We start from the raw sequence: 10,957 nt of genomic DNA, 5'->3' as shown, positions 1-10,957 counted from the left end.
GGGGGTCCTGAAGGAGTTGGGGGGTTCTCAGTGAGGTTTTGGAGTCTCTATGGAGTCCCTGTTGTATCTTGGGTCTGCTGTGGGATTGGTAGTGACTGGGTGCTCCGGTTTTGGTGGCTCCAGGGCAGCAGGTACCCACAGGGCTGTGCCTTGCTTTATGTTCCCCAGCTGTGGGCCAAGCAGGAGCCCCAGGGGAAGGGAATTTCAGCATGTGGCGGGTGATAGTGGAGGCGACTTCCTGACAAAATGGCTTTGGGGGTTTGGTTAGGTCTTGTTTTTATGGTTGACTCACTCTTGCTTTCTTTCCTTTTTTTTCAGGGAGCTTAACTGCTTTGCCTGAGGACCAGTTGCAGATTTGTATTCGGCCTCAGCCACAAGCCCTGACACGGAGCGGGGTGCTTTGGTGTCAGAATGTGGAGCTGTTGGAAACCAAATTGCTCACTGAAAAAAAGAAAAGGAATAATTTGTCATAAAAAAATCCCCACAGTTCCTGTAAGCTTTCGAGTTCCTACTTAATAATATAAAGCAGTTTGTGGTTTGGTTGGTTTGGTTTTTTTCTTGTTGTGCTGCAAAGATTTTGATAGGAATTTCTAGGTATTAACTACAGCCAGAGCAAGCCTCTACTTGCCCTGGGAACGCAGTGAAAACCTTTTGGGAATTGGTTCTGCTCTGTTACTCCTCAAGCTATGAGCAGACACACAGGCAGTTGTTAACAGAGTTTCTTTGTGCATTCCAGGTCCGGTGTGTTCAGACCGGCAGGATCTTCCTGGGCCATCCGATTACGGTTTCCGTTGACACTTTTCAGCCCTTACATCCGGTTTGCCGACAGAGGACGTTGGTTTGTGGGCCCTGGCAGCGACAGTTTTCCAAAGAGGAGCTCTAAGGCCAGCTGCAAGGTTAGGTTTGGATTCTCCTGGGGTGCCTGTGCTTGAAAGCCCCCCAGAGGCCGTGCAGAGTGGTGCTCGCAGTAGCTCTGTGCAAGTCTGCCGTGGGCTCAGGAGGCCAGTATCTAGAGAGAGGGAAGGACAGAGACACTTCTAAGACAGTTTTAAAGAAATAATTATGAGAAGAGGCAAATTAATTCTGGGGACTCATGTGATATATCTGTTCAAGAGAAAAAAAAATGAAGGAGGTTTCTGACCATAACCAGGCTGACAAAGCACAGTAATGTGGTTTCCTATGGGATTCAACTCCTCCTGCATTGCACAGGACACTTCAACAGCTGTCCTGACAAGCTCTAAGTAATGAACTTAATCCACCCTGTGCGAGCAATGGGGCAAAAGATTACAAAATCCATGTATGCAGTTGAGATGTGTTACGTTGGGACGCCCAGGATACAGCTCATCAAGCTCTCCTAGTGTTTAGACGCAAGATGGAAGAAGGAAGGGGGAAGACAGAGCAGAAGGTCTATTTAAATATGAAACTCCTAGGCTGAAAGAAAAGAAAAACATTTTAAAGAGCACTCAGTGAGACTCTGTCACCAGCATAGCTAATCACAGAATCACTGAGTGTTAGGGGTTGGAAGGGACCCCAAAATAGCATCCGGTCCAACCCCTGTGCCAGTGCAGGATCACCTGGGGCGGGTTTTGAATGTCTCCAGAGACTCCACTAACTCTCTGGGCAGCCTGCTCCAGGGCTCTGGCACACACAGTGAAAAGGTTTTCCCTTCTGTTCCTGTGGAACTTCCTCCTTTTATTCGTCGGACGCAGCGAAGCCGCTGGGTCGTGTTGCTGCGGCAAGGTGACCCACCCTGTAGTTCAGGGCCTGGGTCTGTGCCTTCATGGCAGCCTGTTCCCTTGGCACCCTGTCAGCTTAACAGCCCTGTGCTCGGGGCCTGTGTGACGAGTTGTGGAGCCCTCCATCCCCCTTCTGTCCCCAGCAGCAGCCCAAGGTCCCTGTAAGCAGGGCTGGGGAGGCTGCTTTAGGCAGCTAACAGGAACCAACCTTGCCTGGCCCTTAGGGGGCTGAGGTCAGTCCCTGGGCTCCCGAAGAGGTGGTGTTGCGCTGCTGCCAGGAGGGCCGGCCCGTAGGTGGGGCACGGGCCAGAGCCTGTGGCTCTCTGTGGGGCTTTTTGGGAGTGCTGCTGAGGCCTCACTCTGTCCTGTTGGCATCCTTTGTCAGGGTAGCCAGATCCTAGGCCTGATGTCTATCGTTAGCTCAATCGCAGAATTTGCTCGTCTGCTGTTCCTGTCCGTAAATTTTTGCCAGTGCTTCTGTAATAAAAAGGTTTTTATTTCTCCTGTAACTTGCAAGCTGGTGACCTCCTTAGGAGCACCACTGTGTTGTTCACAAAGTTCTTTGCTGTTGCAAAGCTGGGAGAAGTGTGAGGTTCAGCTGATGAAGTTTCTCTCTTTAGGAGTGTCTGCTCAGCCGTCCTCTTCCTGGATCTCGGAGCTTTGTCTCTCCCTGTTTGCGGTGCCCCGACAAGGACTTGTGCCGACACATCCTCGGGAAGCTGAAACCACCAAAGGGTTTAATGGGTGAGAGCAAAGCTCAGCTGTGTGCTGAAGCTGCAAACCTTGCCCAGAAGGCTGTCCCCGGCTCGGGGTGATAAAAAGAACAGGAGCGTAGCCGCTCGGCTGTCTTTCCTTCTGTGATGCCACAGGGGGGTGGGCGAGGATACAGCAGAGGAGCAGTGAGGGAGGGGTGAGGGCAGCCTCCCACAAAGGCTGCTTGCAGACCTGAAATGCCAAATGTTTGAAATGCCAGGACGTTCTTGGAGGGGAGGGAAAGCCCCGGGCAAGTGTAAGAGTGAGTGTGAGGTGTTCCAGCAGAGGAACAGCGGTGCTGCTTATTGAGAGATTGCAGAAGGGCAGTGATTTGTGTGCAGAAAGGCCTTGACGTGACCCCCCTCTGTTCTGTAGAAAGGCTTCTAGAGGAGAAAAGCACATCCTGAGCAGAGCCACGGGGGGGTGTGGGGTGTGGTTTGAAGCAGAAATAGCAACTGTCTCTCAATTAAAACAGTGGATTGTCTTTCGTGTGTGTGTGTGGTGTGCTGTTTTTTCATTGACTGGAAAAAGCTCTGCAGGGAGACCAGCTGATCTGCTCCCGAGGCACAGCAGCACCGGACCTGCTGAGCGCTGGGGGCCTGTTAAGGAGGGTCTGCTGTCATCTGAAGTGGGCTTGGGGGTATGAAAGGGGAATTTGGGGGCATGTGAAGGGTTCTGGGAGCATCTAGAGGTGTCTGGGGACCTCTGGAGGGGCTCCTGGGTCATGTCTGGAGGGTCAGGGAGGAGTGGGGGGGTCTGTGCCTCAGTGTGGTTTCGGGGTCTCTGTGTCAGGTCCCCACAGCGTGTGGGTTGCTGTGTGGCACTGCTGGAGTCTCGGTGTCCCTAGCGCCGCTGACTCTTCTGCTCACTGCTCCCACCTTGTGGGCACGGCCAGGTACTGCTTGCTGTCGCCTGCTGCCAAGGGTGTGAGTGGCCTCTGCAGGGAGGCGCAGAGAGGTATTCTGGGGCGTCTAGAGGGGCTTTGTGGGCATCGAGAGGTGTCTGGCGGCCTCTGGAGGGTCTCCGGGGGGGTCTCTGGAGGGTCCTGAAGCAGCTGAGGGGGCGGGGAGTGGTGGTGCTGTGTTAGAGGTCTCGGGGGGGTTCCAGGGTTTGGGGTCCCGCAGGATTGGGGTGGTCTCACCCCGGTATTGGGTGTCCTGCAGTCCCAGGGTCCCCCAGCCACATCTCCCCCGGCATCTCAAGGCGAGCTGCGAGCACCTCAAGGGCCTTAGAGGGTGAGAAAGGAGGGCTGGGGGCATGTAGACGGAAGTGAGGGCACCAAGACGGCACCGTCCTCCCCGTGACAGCGCCTGCCCTTCCCAAGATGGCGCCGCCCTACCCGTGACAGCGCCTGCCCTTCCCAAGATGGCGTCGATCTCCCCGTGACAGCGCCTGCCCTTTCCAAGATGGCGTCGCCCTCCCCGTGACAGCGCCTGCCCTTCCCAAGATGGCGCCGCCCTCGCCCCGTCGGCTCCGACCTAGCCAGCGTAATCCTCGTCCCCTCTGCTTTCTCCGCTCCGCATCAGCTCAGTGTGGACTCTGCTGCTCTCTGGAGTTGCTCTGTGCCTGCTGCAGGACTCTGCTATGGGTTTGAGGGTGGGCGGCAGCGAGGGGGGGGCCGAGAAACACCAGCGGCGGGGGGGGGGGGGTGGGTGTCGATTTGCCGCGGTCGGGAGCAGTCTACTCCCAGTTCACGAGCTGTTCTCCTGTCTCTCCCAGCTCTTGCAGGCTGACCCCAATGCCCTCAGACTCGCCCAGCGATCCCAGGGTGAACCCGGCAGCACCCAGACTCGCCCAGCGATCGTCACGTGATTAGGGGCCGCGCAAAGGAGGGGCGGGGAGCAGAGAAAGCGGCGGCGGCGCCCAGCCTCCAGCCACGCCCGCTGGAACATGCTTTCCAATTAGTACGCTACCTCTTAGGTTTCCAACCTGGGTATTCAAAGAACGCCGAGGAAAGTGGGGGCAGGTGCTTTTGCCAGGCAGCCTCCAATGAGCAGGCCCGGGGCAACGAGGAGGTGGCAGCAGCCAGCACATGCAGGCATTTCCTGGGGCTCAGTGAATGTTTAGAGCTCAGGGGCTCAGCCTGTGCTTCCGCTTCCTTTTCTTCAGCACAGGAGTTCGGTTTGGCTGTCCAGAGCCTTGCTCTGCACCCGAATGCCGTACCGAGCGTGAGGGAAAGATGAAGCAACACCCACGTAGGCACCCAGGGAAAAAGCGGAGGTTGTCTTAGGAGCCGGTTTGAGACAAAATTCACCCAACTCCTTCTGCGGTGGTGTACGGGAAAGAGTCGGTAGGGGAAGCCGCAGGACAGCCTGCAGCAAAGCTCAGGACTTGTTCCCTCGCCTCTGCCTTCTGCACGTCTCCTCGTCGGCCGCCTGTGAGCGAGACGCTTCACCAGCTGGCTTGTTTGAAATCAGCAAAGTTATGGCATGGAAGTTATCTGGTAGGAGTCGTTGCTAAACAGATGCAGTTGAAGCTTTGTATCTTCCGTTCTCTCTACTAGTTATTCTAATCTTGCCCTGTTGGTTTAGCCCATCAGTTTTCATGTTCTCTTCATCTATTAGTAGCAGAAGAAAGGGCCCCTTGATTCCAGTATTTCTTGCTGTAGTTCAGAGGTAGAGTTGGCTTTCCCTCTGACCTTTTATACTTTTACTTTGTGTTAAGTGGAACCCAAAACTGAATAGGATACTTTGTGTAAAGCTTGAGCAGCCCTTAACTTTCCAATTATTATACCGCATGCACTACTGCTTTGCAACATTCACAGGACTGTGGTGGTGTCAGATAGTTCACTTGCATTTAGTTCCTCAGGGCCCAGGCCTTCCTTTGGGCTGATGGTCTTGGCCAAAGCTGCAATGTTCAGTCCTTGCTGTGAAAGGCAGGAGGTGCTGGCTGGGCAGTTTGCTTTATTTTGTGCCTTTTTGGGGGCGACTCAAAGGGAGTGGGGGGATTGTGGGTGGGCTGGTTCTGCCACGTGGGGCAGGGGGCTGCTGCAGCAGAGGAGCAGGTGAGCGAGGGCTGGGGGCCCCCCCCTAAAGTGCTGAAAATTCTCCGAGGGGACCACACTATCTTTAAAAGTGTAAGTACTGGGGTGAGGCGAGGCGGAGGCAAACCTCTGGTTTGCAGCTGGAGAGGGAGGGCTTGGAGTGACTGGTGCGTAAGAAAGCTTTGGAAACGACCCCTGTCTGCCCTCTCTGCTTCTAAAAGGCTTTTAGCATTGGAAAATAAAAGCCAGGTGGGGGCCCGGCTGCTGCCCACGCCCAGGGAGGTGCTCAGTGCTGCCACCCGGTGTGTAACGGCCGGCAGTGCAGCCGTGCCGCGGCGTGTGCCGCCCCGTGGGAGCTCAATGCTGCCACCCTGTGTGTAAGGGCCGGCAGTGCAGCCGTGCCGCGGCGTGTGCCGCCCCGGGGGAGCTCAATGTTGCCATCCGGTGTGTAACGGCCGGCAGTGCTGGCGGAACGAACGTTTTTCTGACAGCTCTTGGAGGAACGTTTCTGTACAGGTGTTCCCCAGGGCTCCTCAGCTGCTCAGAACTCAACGTGTTGTCTTGGAGGGGAATAAAACCCATGGAACGCTGAGCGTGAGGTCACAACGCAGGCACCGCCCCCCCCAGCGTGGCACCGCCCCCCCCAGCGTGGCACCGCCCCCCCCCAGCGTGGCACCGCCCCCCCCAGCGTGGCACCGCCCCCCCAGCGTGGCACCGCCCCCCCAGCGTGGCACCGCCCCCCCCAGCGTGGCACCGCCCCCCCAGCGTGGCACCGCCCCCCCCCAGCGTGGCACCGCCCCCCCCAGCGTGGCACCGCCCCCCCCCAGCGTGGCACCGCCACCCCCAGCGTGGCACCGCCCCCCCCAGCGTGGCACCGCCCCCCCCAGCGTGGCACCGCCCCCCCAGCGTGGCACCGCCCCCCCCAGCGTGGCACCGCCCCCCCCAGCGTGGCACCGCCCCCCCCAGCGTGGCACCGCCCTCAATAACATGGCGCCAGATGCTTTAAAGTGGCTCAGTGCAGGGTTGTGGCTGGTAGAGGTTGGAGCTCTTCTGCTGTGTCCCAGGTCAGTGCCAGTCTCTGCTGCTTTGGGGGGTTTCTCTATAGCAGGCGCTGGAGCTGCGCGGGGCTTGGGGGGGTGGCCACCGGCGGGGCAGCGCGGGGCTTTTGGGGGGGAGAGGGGGGCGTGTCCGGGCTTGGCCGGCGGGGCTCTGCGGGGGTGGCGGCTGCTGCCTCAACCGTACCCAGAGGCCCCGTGGGAGCTCAATGCTGCCACCCTGTGTGTAATGGCCGGCAGTGCAGCCGTGCCGCGGCGTGTGCCGCCCTGGGGGAGCTAATTTCTGCAGCCTAACTGCGCTGAATGCTCGAAAATTCTTAGGGGAAGAGCGGAGGGCGGAGAGCTTGACTCGAGCGTCGCTATGGATCCGGCGCCTGCGCCCTAGCCCGGCTATGCTCGCGCCAGGGGGGCAGCGTCCCGGTGGTCGCTATGGATACGGCGCCTGCGCCGCAGCGGGTCCGGTCCCGGTGTCGCTGCCGGCCCGGGACTCCCAGGTGTGTTCCTTCCGGCGTCTGAAGGTGGTCTGGGGCCATCGGCAGGGCTTTTGGGGGTGACGGAGGAGGTCTTGGGGACACCTAAAAGGGTCTGGGGATACGTAAAGTTCTCGTGGGGCCATCGGAAAGGGTCAAGGGTCGTGGGGAGGCAGCTGGGCACCTCCGACGGACCCTTTGGGAGGTCTCTGCAGGCTCCCGTGGGAGCTGGGGGTGTCTCGGGGTGGGTTTGGGTTTGGGTTTGTGCTGCAAACAGCGTTGATAATGACTTAGAGAAAGACACACAAGAGACTCAGTAAGTCTCTTGTATCGTGCTTCTATTCTGGCGCCTGACACAGGTAGGATCATTTCAAAAGAGCTGTGTGTCTTCAGAGAGGTTTGGGCAAACTTTTATACAAAAAGTTATCTGTCTATAATGACAGAGGTCCAGATGCTGCCTATCTATACAAAGCTTATCTCTCTAAAAGAGCAGAAGTACACATATCATGCAGGTGTCCTTTGTCTTATCCAAAAGAGCATCTTGTCCAAGACTAACAGAAGTGAATCACTGACAAATCCTGTTATTCCTTCTCTATCCAAAGGCTGTCTGCCAACCCCTCTCCCCCTCCCTGCGTCCCAGCATTTCAGCTAACAAGCGGAAAATTCTTATCAACTCTGTGGTTCTGTTAATGAGACTTTTCTGTTCATCAGTTCCCCCCTTTCTCACAGCCAACAGTATATTCCTATACTATATTTTCTTAAGGCAAACTTTGGACCCAGGCTTTCTGAGCTATCTTTCCCATGCTGACAATTGTGGAAGTTACTCTCAGATGTAGTCACCCAGTCTGATGCCCCCCAAGTCCAATTCATTGAGGCTTCCCCAAATAAAGGGGTCCTCATTTGGCCTCGAGGAAGTTCAGTGCATATCCAACAGTTAGAGAGATTAGTTTGCAAAGCCAATTCTTGCCTAACGTGTAAGTACATATTGCCTTCCCATCCCTCAATTTCCTTGCTGTGCTGCAAAGATTTTGATAGGAATTTCTAGGTATTAACTACAGCCAGGGCAATCCTTCAAGTGCCCTAGGAACGCAGTGAAAACCTTTTGGGAATTGTTCCTGCTCTGGTACTCCTCAAGCTATGAGGAGCTCTTCAGGGCAGCTCCAAGGTTAGGTTTGGATTCTCCTGGAGTCTCACACAGAACGAGTCTCACGATTCCAGTGGTCTAATTTCATAGCTGCATTTTCTTCTCTCTGCCTAGGTGACAGGACGACCTCACTAATCAAGAGAGATAGCCTGAGCTCTGCAGGAACCTTGAACCCAAGCAGCCAGTGCCTTCTGTGAGTACTAGCTGTCCTTGCTCAACGTGGAAGTAGTTGAGAGCTGAAGCCAGACCACGCCTTAATTCCCTTAGCTTCCTCTTCTGCAGATTAAACAGTCCCAGTTCCTTCAGCCACTCCTCCTAAGGCTTGTTATCCAGACCCCTCACCAGCTTTGTGGCCCTTCTCTGGACTCACTCTCTCACAAGGGGTGTCCTGGGGAACACCACTTGTGCCCGGCCGGCCACCGGCTGGGTTTAACTCTGTTCCCCACCGCTCTTGGGGCCCAGCCATCCATCCTGTTCTGCTGTCCAGCAGTCCCTTTGAAAAAAAATCCATCTGAAAAAAGAAGTAGCAGAGAAGGAAAGTTGAAGCTGCAAGGATTGCAGTCCCCTCAGTTCTGGTTGTAGCCAGGTGGGGGTTGGTCTCTTCTCCCAGGCAAGCAGCACCAGAACAAGAGGACACAGTCTCAAGCTGTGCCAGGGGAGGTTTAGGCTGGATGTTAGGAAGTGGTTTACAGCTTGGCCAAAGACTCTTCTGATCCCTGTCTTCTGGTCGTGTCGGGTGCCAAGAAGGCCACTGGCAACCTGGCCAATATCAGGAACAGTGTGGCCAGCAGGAGCAGGGAGGTCATTCTGCCCCTGCACTTGGCACTGGTTAGGGCACACCTTGAGTCCCGTGTCCAGTTCTGGGCCCCTCCGTTTAAGCAAGACGTTGAGTTGCTGGAAGGAGTCCGGAGAAGGGCAACAAAGCTGGGGAGGGGTTTGGAGCACAGGCCTGTGAGGAGAGGCTGAGGGAGCTGGGGTTGCTTAGCCTGGAGAAGAGGAGGCTCAGGGGAGACCTTCTTGCTCTCTGCAACTCCCTGAAGGGAGGTTGTAGCCAGGTGGGGGTTGGTCTCTTCTTCCAGGCAAGCAGCACCAGAACAAGAGGACACAGTCTCAGGCTGCACCAGGGGAGGTTTAGGCTAGAGGTTAGGAAGAGGTTCTGCACAGAGAGAGTGATGGCCCATTGGAATGGGCTGCCCAGGGAGGTGGTGGAGTCACCATCTTTGGAGGTGTTCAGGAGGAGACTGGATAGGGTGCTTGGTTGCATGGTTTAGTTGATTAGGTGGTGTTGGATGATAGGTTGGACACGATGATCTTGAAGGTCTCTTCCAACCTGGTCCGGTCCATTCCATTCCATCACCATCTAATCAACTAAACCATGGCACTGAGTGCCTCATCCAGTCTCTTTCTAAACACTTCCAGTGATGGTGACTCCACCACCTCCCTGGGCAGCACATTCCAAAGGCCAATCTCTCTTTCATCCTGCTCTATTCTAGTCTGTGAAGATCTTCTTCCTAACATCCAGGTTTAATTGGTGAGAGCAACAGACTTGGTTGCTGCCACCCGCTGCTAAGGGGTCTGAGTGGCCCCCAAATGGGGTTTGGAGGCAGGTAAAGGTTTCTTTTGGCGTGTGAAGGGGTTTTGTGGGCATCTAGAAGGGGTGTGGAGCCCCCTGAAAGGGTCTGGGATAGTGTCAGGGGGTTCTGGGCTGGTCCACCAGCGGGTCTGGGGACATTAGAAGCGTCTGGGGGTACCTAAAACGGAGCTGGGCGTATCAGATGGGGGGTTTGGGTGACTCCAAAGGGGTTTTGTGGGCATCTAAGTTGGGGAATCTGTGGGGGTCCTGAAGGAGTTGGGGGGTTCTCAGTGAGGTTTTGGAGTCTCTATGGAGTGCCTGGAGTCTCCTGGAGTGCCTGTGCTTGAAACCCCCCCCAAAGGCCGTGCAGAGTGGTGCTCACAGTAGCTCTGCAAGTCTGCCATGGGCTCAGGAGGCTGTGGAGCGGTTAAACCTTTTCTTTTGCTCAAGCACAATCTTTCTGAATTCTTGGATTTTTTTTTTTTCCCAGGGTGATGTGAAACTGTCTGATTTTGGGCTAAGCACAGCTGTTCAGAAGTCTCAGAGACCTGAGCTCTACAGGAACTTCGCACACAAACCCCCAAGTGCTTTCTGTGAGTACAAGCTGTCCTTGTCCAGCATGGAGGTAGTTGAGAGCTGAAGCCAGACCACGCCATAATTCCCTCAGCTTCCTCTTCTGAAAAAAGAAGTAGCAGAGAAGGAAAGCTGAAGCTGCAAAGACTGCAGTCCCCTCAGTTCTGGTGGTACCCTCTGTGAGATCCTAAGCCACCTGAACTGAGCCGGTCAGGCAGCCAAGCTAGTGCAGCAGTGTCTTCTGGAGAGTTGATAGGAGCCAGTTCTGTGGGGTTTGTTGAAGGGAGTGGCCAGTCGTTCTACATGAACAATTGTCTTAGTGCTAGCAAGCAGGAGGCTCTGAAGTGTGGTACTTTGAGAGCTCCATTCATACTTGCCCTTCAGGAGGAGCCAGCTCTTTCATTGAAGGATCTTCCTGAGGTGTCCAAGTACAATTTCTGTTGACACTTTTCAGCTCTTACATCCAGGTTGCTGACAGAGGATGTTGGTTTGTGGGCCCTGGCAGCGACAGTTTTCCAAAGAGGAGCTCTAAGGCCAGCTGCAAGGTTAGGTTTGGATTCTCCTGGGGTGCCTGTTGTTCACAAAGTTCTTTGCTGTTGCAAAGCTGGGAGAAGTGTGAGGTTCAGCTGATGAAGTTTCTCTCTTTAGGAGTGTCTGCTCAGCCGTCCTC

The 10,957-nt window shown here is 55.6% G+C and overlaps 1 long non-coding RNA gene across 1 annotated transcript; it reads left to right on the top strand.

Moving 5' to 3' along the window:
* The first annotated feature begins 337 nt into the window (after positions 1-337).
* Positions 338-2,952, top strand: LOC137452368 (uncharacterized). The gene is made up of 3 exons (XR_010990049.1): positions 338-492; positions 737-896; positions 2,357-2,952. It is a non-coding gene; the product is annotated as an uncharacterized lncRNA (long non-coding RNA).
* Positions 2,953-10,957: the final 8,005 nt, after the last annotated feature.

The sequence above is a fragment of the Melanerpes formicivorus genome, unplaced genomic scaffold (assembly GCF_026170545.1).
Source record: "Melanerpes formicivorus ecotype bairdi unplaced genomic scaffold, bMelFor1.0.p_v2 SCAF_52, whole genome shotgun sequence".
NCBI classification, from domain to species: Eukaryota; Metazoa; Chordata; class Aves; order Piciformes; family Picidae; genus Melanerpes; species Melanerpes formicivorus.
This window is presented reverse-complemented; position numbering and strand designations above follow the sequence as displayed.